At 37.3% G+C, this 13430-nt stretch overlaps 1 protein-coding gene and 1 long non-coding RNA gene across 4 annotated transcripts in view; one reads left to right on the top strand and one right to left on the bottom strand.

The window, feature by feature from the left end:
* The window catches only part of ADGRL2 (adhesion G protein-coupled receptor L2), a 391171-nt gene that overhangs the window by 259611 nt on the left and 118130 nt on the right, over window positions 1–13430 (bottom strand). The gene's annotated exons all lie outside the window — the stretch shown is intronic.
* On the top strand, window positions 7668–9807 carry LOC137860625 (uncharacterized). Of its 3 annotated transcripts, none has more exons than XR_011099105.1 (3): window positions 7668–7817; window positions 8090–8171; window positions 8253–9807. It is a non-coding gene; the product is annotated as an uncharacterized lncRNA (long non-coding RNA). The 3 variants fall into 3 exon arrangements; XR_011099104.1 differs by lacking the exon at window positions 7668–7817 and adding an exon at window positions 7886–7993; XR_011099102.1 differs by lacking the exon at window positions 7668–7817 and adding an exon at window positions 7915–7997.

Genomic DNA, 13430 nt, shown 5'->3' with positions numbered 1-13430 from the left:
ATATGGCAAAGCTTACATTTATGATAACTTTGCAACCATAGCTTTCGTAGGTAGAAAAATCTTAAAGAACTTTCCTTCCTTCAATCTCCTGTGTCCTCTCTCATAAGCACCAGCTCGTGTAGCATGTGCCCCTACACTGATTGACACAGATATGGAGGTACAACCCATCTCAATCAAATGATGGCGCCCTACCTTGAGGGGAAGAGATTATGCACGATGAAGTCAGAAAAGATTTTAATTTCCATGATAGTCAGCTACTAAAAGATAAACCTTCTGAAAGTTTGGAAGGAATTTTAGTAGCTTGCAACAACTCTCCTACAGTTCATGTGGCCATCTTTTTTTCTGTGTAAACAATTCCTCATTTCCAGGAACAATGGTCCTGCTTGAACAAAATTGCTTTTAGTGAGTGATAAATACGTATCTCTATTTCCTCCTACAAGCGAATGACAGAACTGCATATCAAGCCAAATAAAACTAATAATTTACAAATTTTGCCTAACCGGGTGATTTCCTTATGTTTCAATATTACAAAGCTGCAAGAAGCTAAAACAATGAAAGAAGAGTGTGCCATAAGAGCCAAGTTCAACCTCAAGAACCAAATTTAATTGTAGTACACATCCTAGCACTGAAACAAGGCCAGAGTAATTTTATGGTGCAGATTATAAATTAAAGGAGACTGAAAGATTTCAGTACTTAAGGAATTGGGTTACCTTTTTTTCAGATGCTTAAGGATAGATTCAGGTATTTACCTAAAAAACTAAGTTTAAATATTTTGGATAAAATTTACATGATGTCACTAGCATTCAATGCGAGTTGGACTGGAGTAGTTTTGAACACAGAAAAGGGTTTGACAACCAGTCTTTTAGCCTTTCTTCCTCTTCCTTTTTCTTCATTCAGTGTGAACTCTGCCAAGACACCTTCTTTACCTTGCAGAAAACAGTGATTTTATAAATCTTAACAATAAAATATGTATATTTAAAAGTTTGGAAATGCACTCAGTGATGCCATTTCTGGGAAGGAGGGAAAAGCAATGTGTAACTTTAGCTTGTATCAGACAGACTGCAGCAAGTTAGAGTAATTAACATTTTGAATAATCTGATTATCTTTAGAATTGTACTGGTTCTCATTAAGAAACAAAAAAATATTTCTGCTTCAGTGTTCTCTATTTCTTGTATGCTAAGTGAAAATAATTTCATGGGGAGGGTCACAGTTCACATTAATATACATGTCCGAAACAGTGTAAGTGGCCCTTAAAATGATGCAGAAAGCCTTTTCAAGGTTTAAAAAAAAAAAAAAAAAAAAACAACAAACTAAACTGTACAACGTGGTGATTTAGTCTTGAGGTATCAAATTCTGCAAAAGCTATGTAAGAAAATTTAGTGAATTTCCAGAAGATGCCTGAGAACAGAACACCCTCCCCCAAGAACAAAAAATTGGACTCTCAAGCTTTAAAAATCTTTGCTTTAGGTTTCCAGAAAGGGTATTTAAAGAACCAATGATGGCATTAATTTTATTTTCCATCCTGAGTTTGGTTTTTAGTTGCTTTTATGTCTTTTAGAACATTTTTTTTTTTTTTAAAGACTGCTTAGTTTGTTTAGCTTTCAGTAAGCATTTGGCCATAACAAAATCTTATACTTTTACCAGAAGTCAGGGGAAATTGAAGACTGCAGAAAAACATTGGGATGTGCCTTGCACTTTAATTCCCAGGATGTTTACACAGCACGGCTAGCTCAGGTTATTGGCATCTACACCTAAACTGGCAGGTTAGCTCAGCTTAAGTACTTGGATTCCTACGGCAAGGCCTTTCCATGGTGTATGTCCTTACTATTTCCACATATCTCAAGGGCATACCAAATTGTTGTTTGTGATGAAATTCTCTAAAATTCATTCCTATTAAGAAAGCTCTCTTCCACTATGTGCGTCTTTGCACAGAAAATTTGTTGAACAGAGGCAGGCAAACAGCACTCAAAAGATCACGAGCATAGCACCATCCTGAGCAAAATCCAGCTTGGTCCTTAACTTAGATCCCCTACATTTTACAATCAGTGATGGAAATTGCTGTGAACAGGGACCTAAGCTCTTTGCTTAATATGAAAGAAGGTGAGCACAGTCACGTGCTGGGGCTGTAGATGACTGTAAAGACGACATAATTAGGGAGAAATTGTGGAGAGTTTAAACAACAAGGATGAGTTCTGAAAATCACTCAGTTATATCAATAAACTGGCAGAACAAATCAGTTCAAATAAGCTGCAGAGGCAAAGCACAGCTGGAACAGCCAATTGATTCATTGGGTCATGATGCACTCATTAGATCAACCTCGTCCCAGCTTTTCTCAGCTCTGCTTACTGAAGCTTGGAGACCTCCCTAGAGGTGCCCCAATTCACTAAGGCCTTTTCCAGTCATTCCTTTTTTTTCCTTCTGCTCAGTGGAGGAAAAGCATTTGCTTTATTAAAGGCTCTCTGTACCACTAAGAGGGATAAATTTGTCTCCTAGACCCTAAAAGCAAGATTGAACTTTTCAGTGTAGTCATGAATAAGGCATAACATGTAATAGCAGTGTATTTTCCAAGACTAGAATTTTAAAAATAAAAGATCACAGTTTTGTGGAAGATTTGTAGCAGGTAAGGACGGAGCAGTTCAGAGACAGGCTGTAGCCAACAGGATATTGCAGTGGTCCCTTCTATAATTGACATAGAAATATGAGTTTTCTGTTGCTCAGAAATAAATAATTCTTCACTTTCTCTCTCTCTTTGCTACATAAAAGCTACACTGCTGCAGTTGAAAAAGTCAGCTGTTCTTTTTTTTTTTTTTTTTTCCCCCACTCATCTGGCTTGCTGGCTGCCCTAATCAGCTAAAGAAGAACAGTGCCTATACAAGAGAGGGAAAAGAGTACTGGTATGAAGGCCAGGCTCATCCTTCCTTCTTTCTACCCAAAGAAGAAATGGATGTGAGGAAATAGCCTGGCTCAGAGTACAGCCTTTAGTTTGGACAGCTGGAACAAGGAGGTGAATGCACAGCATTTTGTTCTCTTACTTGACTGAATAAGCAGGAGTACAAGTCACACAGAATAGGTGTAAGAGGCTATGACAAGAATTTGGCCACAATTTCCATTTTCCTAAGAACTGCAAAGATGAGAGCAAATGAAATTTGGAACGATGATGCATTGTGCTCTCATGTCTCTAAAACCTTGGAAGTTTTACTGACAAATTGCAAAGATTTCACTGGAATCCAGCATGCTGTGATGAGGAGACCTTGTTTTCTAAACATGAATGCTGAAATTCCATGCTTGAAAGAAGGACTGACAACAGACAGACAGAAAAAAACCTAATAGACTGCTTCTTGTCAGCCCTTTGGGATTTTGTGAATAGCAGTTTGGCATCCCTTACCATTTCAGTAAACTGAGAAGAAGCATAGATTTGAAAACTGAGAAAGGGCTTTAAGCAAACTTGTCTGCAAATCTCTGACAAATTTTTCATTACAAAAATTTGGAAATGTGGCTACTAAGGCTAGCTAAAGATGTCTTACTGACAAGCAGAACCATTTCTTACCCATATTCTGTATGCAGTATTGCCTGCATAAGGTGTGTACTGGTGGTAAGAGTGATAGCATTAAGAACAGCTGTGAACATTGATCTGCTTGGCTGCTCCAGGAAGAACAGAGAAGTTTCTAATAGTTGACTCCACAATTAGTACCACCTGTCTGGGGCTTCTCACTTGTACTGACTCTTCAGCAGCCCGCTTAATGAGAAGGGAAGGGATTCAACAGGACTCTTTCTGAAGTTAATGAAACTACCCACACTAATGCGACCACAATTTGGGTGTCAAGCAATAGAATAAAAAGGATAATTATATATTATCTCCAGTCTGGATGACAGGATGTTTACTAGACTTTCTGAATTTCATTCAATGAGTGTACGTGCTTTTAACATACACACGCTTGCTCATCCATGCTTGCTTATTGTGGTGAGTATATGGACCACAAAGTGAGGCGCTGGAAGAGCCTCCACCTTTGTTGAGAGAAAACTGTCTTTGCACTGCATCTCCCCAGTGTTCTACCAGAGGAGAGCAGTTAAGGTTATGGACTGATGTATAAAAGACACACCAACTATATGGGGAAGGAATTAGCACGTACACAGCTCTGGACCATTAATGATTTTGGCTGCGGTGAGTTTGCCAGCAGATGTTAGGCTTTAAATAGTTGACAGCACAGCCAGGGACACCTGTCTTTGACTTCTCACCCTTCATTCACCAATTTAATGCAAAATTTGACCTTGTGTCCTGAATATGCCTGCACGCATGAGCATAACCCTTTGCTTAATACACCCGTTCTCTGCAACCAGATGTTTTAATACAGCCAACACTATTTAAAACAACACAAACATATCTCATTATTGTCTGAGGAGACAAATGGGCCTCTGTATAGCACACATTTATATTCTGCAATAAAATTGGCACCTGGCATAGAAAAAAGGATATCAGTGTGCACGTTGCACAGCTTTATGGACTTCATGTGAATAATGCAAAAAGTATTAAATGAAAGAAGCACTGAAATTACCACTGCTGATAATTTTTCAAGAGTGCAGAATAATTTCTTGAGAAAACAAGAGGCACTATTCATTACACTCTATCACATGGGCTCTGTGTTTTGTTTTGTTTTTTTCCCCCCTCCTGGAATTAGTTTTGAAAAATTCAAGGATCCCAGCTGTTTAATAATGACGTTGTTGTATTCATGCAAATCCCTCAGACCTTATGTCAACATTTAATTTTACAATAAATATAAAAATAAGACTAGTCGCATCTGTACTCCCCTGGGTTGTTACTGACAAATCATCCAAAACATCCCTCTCCCTCTTCCCTCCTGAACATCCTTGTTGTTTTAGAGGTAATAATAGTCAAAAGGAAAATGTTAACATTCGTGTGGTGTATTGAGAGAAGTTTATAGATATTGACAGTAGTGCTCACGAAACAGATTATATCAAAACACCAAATATATTACCTTTACCCCAGTGGTAAGCTTCTGTAAATTGAAGTCAAATATGTAATCGTTGAACTCTGTAAGGATGCTAAAGGCAGCATAGGAAGGACTTCAAGCACTATGGATTTAGAGAAGGAACTGTTCCTGCTAACCATTTACTCTTAATAAATTTTAGAAAAAATAATTACTTATTTATTGAATGACACTTTGAAAAGGATTTATAAATTGAGCTGCTTAAAGAATGCAGCATCTATAACTTTATCTGAATGTTTTGCTGTGCATTGACTACAAAATAAAAAGTGAAGTGCATTTGATATGAACCAGGTGTCTAAAAACAAATGCCTTAAAACAAATAATTCGTGGAAGAAAACAAGGCTACAGGTACAGTAAATACAATCGAGAAAATTCTGAAAAAATTATAAAATAAAATATGGAATTATATCAAAATACATGGAATTTTTAAAACACAGTAGAGCATTTAATAGCGAAAATCCCATATAAATCTTATTCTTCATGCAGTCTAACAGGAGTTTCCTGTAAGAATATATTCATTTGAAATATGCTAGATGTTCCTCAACTATCAACACAACAGACTGTTAGGCAGGTAAAAAATCACGCCTGATTCTGACCTTCGAAAGTCTAAAGCAATATTGATAGAACTGCATACTTAATAGATGGAGAAGGCTAAAACTCGGCATGTTGGAGTCAATGAGAAGCATATCAGAATCCCCTATATGGCAGCATTAATGAAAAACAAAACAAAACATTTTAAAACACAGGTATTGCTGGTAGCCACAGACAGCCTCAATGAAACTCATTTCACCACATCTATGGAAACCTTACTATTGATGTTCAAATGGGTCTGTATTGTACTTCATGCATAAAAAGATGACCTTCACAGGAGGTTTGAAAGGTTTCATCTTTCAGGCAGCTAGGGACCGAATGGGTGAGTAGGCTATGGGAGGGACAGCAGGGATGTTTCTTTTGGCTTGGCCCAATGTAAATTCAGCATGTGTCACAAAGAGTCTTAAACTCTAAAGGCTCATGCAAAGACACGTCTGCTGTTTCAACCCAAAGACTGTAGCAATAGCTGAGCACCATCTTCTTCCATGCTTTGGAAGAAGAATCTATCCCACACACTTCCACATATCTGAAGCTAGCAAAGTCTTTTCTTTCACTAACTCTCAGTTCAAAATATCAGCACTTACCTTAAAAAATACCTTGTAATGACTTTCCTTTCTGGCTTCCTACTGCTTCCCCAGATACTCAGTGTTCACTATGCAGACTCTGCCCTGCACTGTGCTCCTTTTGTCTCTTTGCAACTTCATACTCTTCCAAGCCGCTGCCTCTGCCTCAAGCAGTCAACCCCTTTCCACATTTCCCTAGTGCATCCAATGACCTCATTCCCCCTCCTTCACCTCCTCATTTTCTTCCTTCAGTTTTCTTTATCTTCCCATTCCACCTCTCACCATTGCTTGAGAACAGCCTACTGCCACCCCTTTCCCCTTACTAGTATTACTAAAGAAATAAGAAAAGTATTACTAAAGAAATTAAAAAATTAAGCTAAGGAAAATCAAACATTTCCCAGCAAACCTTTTTTGCTTTTTTCTGTTTTCACACTTTTTTTTTTTCTCCGCAGAGATATACCCATGATGACAGTGGCTTTACTTACTGTGTGATTCGTGCTGATTAGATTAGATTGTAAGATGTCAGGGATAGAGGGCCTGTATTGCCTTTTATCTGTGAAATGCCAGGCATGTAAGTATGTGTTATAAATGAAATAATAATAAGACAATAATGAAGACAACAGTTGTATCTTTGTCATATCATCTGACTTAGAAATGCTATGAAAGGTTTTGAACAGGACTGTGTGAAAGGGTAAGTTTATCTTTCCACTTCTGTGTAGCCTGTGTCCCTGAGGAAGTGCTCAATAGCTGAATAGTTTCTCTAAAACCTTAGGGATCTTCTATCAGCCATGCCACATACACCCTATTTTTCAAGTCATCTTACTATTTTTATATCATTCGCTATTCTCTATTTTACTTTCAACTTCCACTGTATAAATGAAAGTGTTCAAGTATTATCTTCTGTGATCAGAAACCTATATAACACATATTTTATGTATATAAAGAAAAATATATAAAGAGTACATGAGAGATTACAGATATATCTGATTCTTAGCTGTGACAATATTTCAAATGAATTGTAAAAGATGTAGGTTTTGGTGGATCACTAATGATTTCTAAGTAGCATCTTTAGTACTGTTCTATTGGAACATCGATTCCTGCACAGTTACTTTGGTACCTAACAAAATCCTCATACTTGGGCCTAGAATGATAAACCTGATCTTATAGACACCTTTAAGATACTATCAAAACACTGGCAAACAATCCAGTAACCCAATCTCCTCTGGAAAAAAAAAAAAAAAAAAAGTATGTAAGAGGAGCCCTAATACCTGTTAAAAAAGCAAGTGAAACGAATGTCTTTGAGGGAAGCCTGGTAAACTTGAATCAGATATCCCAACCTACTTATTTTACGTTTGTTCTTTTCATTATTTAAGATTTATAAGAAGAGAAATAGTCAAGGCAATCAAAGCAGGAGCCCAGTTTTTAAAATGAAAGCTTTATAGCTGATTCGAGGCCTGCAGAAATTGTTCTTGCTTTAAGTGAGAGCTCATTTTGCAGCTTATTTACAGCTGTGCAAGAGATCACAATTGCATAACTTGCCCTGCATTGTGAGTGCACTGGATCACCACCCAAAGATGCAGTGAGACCAGTACTAAATTATTTCCTCCTGCAAACACACAATATGCAGCATTTGTACCTGGCAATCCCTGCAAGCATGGTAAGGCCCGGAGATCAGTACACCTGTCCCAATTCCCAGCAATGCTCCTTGGAGCAGGTGCGCCAAGTCTATGGCTTAGAAAGCCTCTTCACACCTGCACCTCTTAACTAACGACCCTTTTTGTTTTCTCCTTTTTTGATCTCCTGAGTGTGAGAGGATGCTGAGGCAGCAGATAGGCAGGTGTGGCAATCCCAAGGAGAGCAAAGGAAGGACATGTGCCTGGGTACATGCCTGCCAACAAACCATTGATTTTGTCCTTTATCTTTTTGCAGGTGACTTCTTGAGGGACTAACAAAAACATCTGCATTTTTAGAAGCTTGTGATTTCACTGGAACCTTGTATGTTTCTATGTAGGTAGGAACAACCACAAAACCTTTGAGTTAATTCAGTTAATTCTTGCATTTATTTATACCTGATTTTAAGTGTTTTCTCAAGTACTCACAGGAAGTCAGTACAGCATGATGTTCATGGGTGCCAGTACAAGTACTCTCAGCTGAGAAGACTGTTATTTGGATCAGGAGCACTGTGAAGGAGCAGAGAAAGGCTGTCCAAATGGGCTTGAGAGCTTTCAAATCCCAGAACTGGTCAGTCAAGCAAGCATTTGAGGCAGACAAATATAGCTTGTTTCATTTATTGCATACAAATAATCTTTGGAATTTAGCTTTTCCTCTGCTTATAACCCTTCTGTAAACTGATCCTAAATTGTGGGTGTGTTTACAGTATTCAAGAGTAATATTGAGCAGTAGAAATAAACAGTCTTCCTCTTGTGTGTCACGCATAAATTCCTGAATTTCATTACTTGTTCATTATTCTGTCTGGGAGCCATGTAAAAATCTTTGCTCTTAGTAAGCTAAAATATTTCACACAGAATACTGAGGCACAGGACACAATCAACAGTGTGCAACAAATACTTCCATTTGCACAAATACTTGTATTTTTACTGAGAAAACCCATTTTACAAATAGGTATAAGGACAAAAAAAATCTCTATAGCTAATAGCAATAAGAAAGCTGCTAATGTGGTTTGGCTGGAAAATGTTCTGCATTCAAATGGATGTTTGTGCTCACATTTATTGTTGTGTGATTAATGTATAAGATCCTATGGGCAGAATAAGTCATATTTGAAATAATCTGAATGGATTCAGTTTAAAGTCATTTGCCAATAACTTGTAATCAGCCTATTGTCTTTAACAATGATATTGCTGAACTTTGCCCATAAACCAATAATCAGTTTAAGACCTACTTATATTTCATAAATTAAACATTATCTGGATAAATACATGTCAGTGCAGAAGCATTTGTGTCTTGTATCTTTTCCTTGGTTTAAATGGGTTCATCCAATATCAGCTAGGTAGTGAACTTTGAAGCAGAGTCCACTGTAATAATAGTAAAGTTTAATGATGCATAACTTTGTGAGACTGACAAATTCCCAGCCAAAGTATTGATTCCTGGAGAATTTATGAAGCACAGGCTCTATTCTATGTCATTATGGTCCATTTTTGGCTGAAAGAATCATGTAAAATAGATTTTTAAATGAGTGGTAATAGCTAGACATAAAGAAGGTATTGATGTGTGTCATGAAGGGTGAAATAGCATGCCAGGTAAAGGCATATAACAAATTGAAAACAACAGTGCTAAAACTCCTACAAATGTAAATTTGTTTTTAGTTTTAATCAAACCTTTGTTTCAGTAAGTACAAATTTTGCCACAGAACTGAAAAAAAAAAAAAAAAGCCAACCCTTTTAAAAAATGTAATTATTTACAGTTCGATTTCATGCTTCACTTTGGACTGTGTCTATAAAATGCATATCTCACTTACAGACATGTTAATCAATATGAATTGTGTACTACATTACAACAAAACTACATCTGAGATTATTAGGGAAAAATCAAATGCACATAGTTCTGCTTACTCGAGCAATACGTGAAAATTAATAGCTTGAACCTCTGCAGAACTGGCTGGTAGAAGACAGGACACTTTTTTTTTTTTTTTTAAATAAGGAGAGTTTCAATAATACTATCTGAGGTATTTTTTGAAAAAGCAGAACCAAATTACAGCACAAACAACACTTGAAACAGAAATAAAATGAGAACACAGAGAAACTGACACAAAGATGGGGAAAGAGAATTGTTGATTGGATTACTGGGGCTTCACAGGAAAGTAACACTGCATTTTAATTGCATTCCAACAACCTCTTTTTGATCTAGAAAGAGGTCACCTAGGTCTAACAATGCAAGGGACCTTCGTAGTCCAGACGTAAATATATCTCCCACACACCCAGAAGTGCCCTGAGAATTAGCTAAATCCTCCTCAGAGCAGCTGCTTTTCAACAATTCAGGAGTTTATCGGCCTAATAAAAAAAAAAAAAAAAATAGCTGGCAGGAAAAAAGGCTGACAGTCTCAATAGGCTCTTCTGTGGCCTAGTGGGGCTGAAGAACTCTTCAAGGCCTTAGTCAACACTGAACAGAGGGCTCTGAACTGGCACACTCATCTGCACCACAAACAAGCAGCAAAGCCTGGAGAGAGGTCATTCTTTGCATAAATGGTTTTCCCAGGCAGAGTGCAGGCGGATTCAAAGCAAGGAGGATGAATCCAGGTGCAAGGTTAGAACAGAAAGACTTTCAGGCTCAGAGAAACAGGGAAAAACTGAAGTTCCCACCTGTAATATAATCTAATAGTAGCACTATCTGCTTCTCTGTTCCAGTTCAAGTCACTCTCTGTTTTGTTTTTCTGTACATTTGCTGGGGTTTGTAAAAGCAGTCATCATGTCTCAAATGCAGCATGTTTGTCTGAGGTTTAAATTTCGAGCTCCTTTTACAATAGTTTCAAGAATCAGTTTGGCTGTACTGTAAGCATGTATGATAATGATTTCACAGTCTTATTTTTGTTATATTTGTTATTCATTTTAAAATTACGTTTTCACAGGCTATCTTGTCTTAATTCATAACTCTTTGCCGATTACCAGTGTAAGACAGGCTTTTAAAGTTGCTGTAATACAACTTTCATGTGTTAATGTGCAAACTTATAGTATACCTAAGTGTTCATAATTATTGTACCTGACTGCAGCAAATCAACTTTACTAAAACAAACTGTCCTGTTATCAACTACATTAACTGCTGAAAAGGGTAAAATAAGTCTATTTAATGGCATATTAGATTCAGTAAATAAGCTATTCCACAATTACTAGCTCTCTTGATGACAGGCGTCCAAAGAACCACCTTTGATCACTGTCAAGGCCCCACAAAATCATATGAACTATGATAAATACCTATAATTAACAGCATGAAGTTATTTCTGACCTACAGCAAAGGGATGACATCATATACAGCAGAATTTTTAGGCTGTTTGCTTACTGATCTGTGTGGTTCATTTGTGCTTTAAGATTTCTGGACTGATTTTCTAAACTTCATGCATGTGTCTACATGTACAAAAAGAAATCTGTAACATAGTCTTAATTTTCTCGTATAATTACTGCAATTTGCACATGCAATTCTGCTACCTTTGCAATGCTACTGTCCAGTTTTACACCTAACTGGTCCCAGGAAAAACAACTGAACACTCAAATTAAATGCTCGGTGCTGAGCTAGTTGTATATTCCTAGATCTTTGTTGTTAGCATAGGTCTACAACATGTTTTGTATTACAACAGAGAAATAATGTAGCTGGCAAAATAAAAACTTATTCCAAGTTCCTCACCTGCCCCAAGTTTCACTAAGAAAATGCTGTGGGACCTTGTCCCTCCCAGGCTAAGCTAACTCAGATACAACAGTTCAAGTGCATGCAAGCAGACAGTTCATACACATCAACAGTCTGTGGATGTAAAACTCCAAGTCACTTATTTGTGTGTGTGGGCTCCCAGTTATTTTTATGCAAACCCACCTTCACTGGAGTTATCATAGATTCATATTTCTGTAAATAATATCAAGGTCCATATAATTTTAAATCACACTGTAATGCATTAGTTACTTTCCTGGTCCTTGATATATATATATATATATAGTTACAGGCTGAAAAGTACATACAGCTGGAATCAGAACATTCTAAAGAAAAATTACATGCTCTCTGAACATCAGCTGATGGCCCAGCACAGGGTGCATTGGAAAATCCTCCTGACTGTATGTAGCAAGTACAGCAGTAATTTCAGCAAGAGAAGCAGTCAGAAAAAAAGGCATGGTTTCAAGGCATCAGTAAAAAGAAATGGCTATTTAAAGATGCCAGTGTTGAAAACAAAAAGTGTTTAAATATTTCTTTGTCTTTGTAAAGCTGTCACTTTAAAACAGCATCCCATCATTAACCTAAGAAATGTCCCTCCAAGTTTCCATTGCTCTATATTCCACACCTGGCCTTAAATGAGCAGCGCCCTGAGTCACTGCACCAGAATGTCAATCTTTCACTTCCACTTTGTGCTTAGCCAGACTTTGGGGCTGCACTTGTGCTTAGCCAGACTTTGGGGCTGCACCAATGTAGTACAACCTTGAAACCCTCTACCCTTCACCACGGTCTTGTCACTCAGTAGCACCAAGGCAGCATAATGGTGCCTGAACATGCTGGATCCTTGTTGTTACAGCTGGTGTTGCAAATGCAAGGCCTGAATAAAGGGTGGCTGGCTGGGAACTCCTTCCTACAAAACAAATTTTGTTGAGTATGCTGGGTCACTGATTTCATTCATGTTGTATTAGGTTTAGGAGAGAACAAAAATGACCTTCACTGAACAGAGCTGCTTTTAGCTGCAGCTACAAATCAAGGCCACTGAGCAAAGGTATAATTCCTAGAGCTGCCAAAGAGAGGAATGCCGTGCATCTCCCAGGCAAATACAGCCTTTTTAAAAGAAAGATTTCTTTCCATCCAGATTCAGAATTGCACAATATTAGCTTCAGTGGAAAAATATTATGTAGTATTCTCTTTGATATATGTTTACTTCACATTATGTGAAATTACTTTTGTGGAAATAATGTAAAATAATGTTTCCCAATGGATAAACTGTTACTGTTATGAATGGATATAAGCACACTGCTTTCTGAAGGAAGAGCAGGTCACAGCTTACCTAACACGATTCATCACAGAGGTTAAAGGGAATGATTGCTTTCTGCATGACCAGCTTTGCTCTGTTATTTGTCATATATACTGCTCTCACCAAACTGGAATGCAAGATCTAGATGCTGACATAATGAGATCTTCTTTGATTATATCACTGTATCAAACTATAGCCTAAGAGACAGACAGGATGTACAACACAGCACAGCTGATCCTTCAATCCTTTTTTGCAATGTTTAAGCTATGTACAACTATAGCAAACATCTGTTAGGTGTTTTGAATGTGAAGACCTGTGTAGAATGTTCAGTGTAAAGGACAGAATAGTCGAATATGAGGCATCTAGCCCATTTTTGTTTTGCTATCGAGTCATAAAGGTACAAGCTATAAACTGCCAAAAATAAAAAAGCAATTATAACTATAAAAGCAATAGAGCAAATATAACAAATAATATTTTATAATACCATAAAGCTAGTGTTAACTTAAGCTGCCTACCATCTTATGTGAAACAAATTAACAAAATCAATTTGAAATTATTTTTTATATATTTTCTTAAGTGTGTTGAACTCAGGCTCTGTACTGA

This window comes from Anas acuta, chromosome 8, assembly GCF_963932015.1.
Source record: "Anas acuta chromosome 8, bAnaAcu1.1, whole genome shotgun sequence".
Classification (NCBI taxonomy): Eukaryota; Metazoa; Chordata; class Aves; order Anseriformes; family Anatidae; genus Anas; species Anas acuta.
This window is presented reverse-complemented; position numbering and strand designations above follow the sequence as displayed.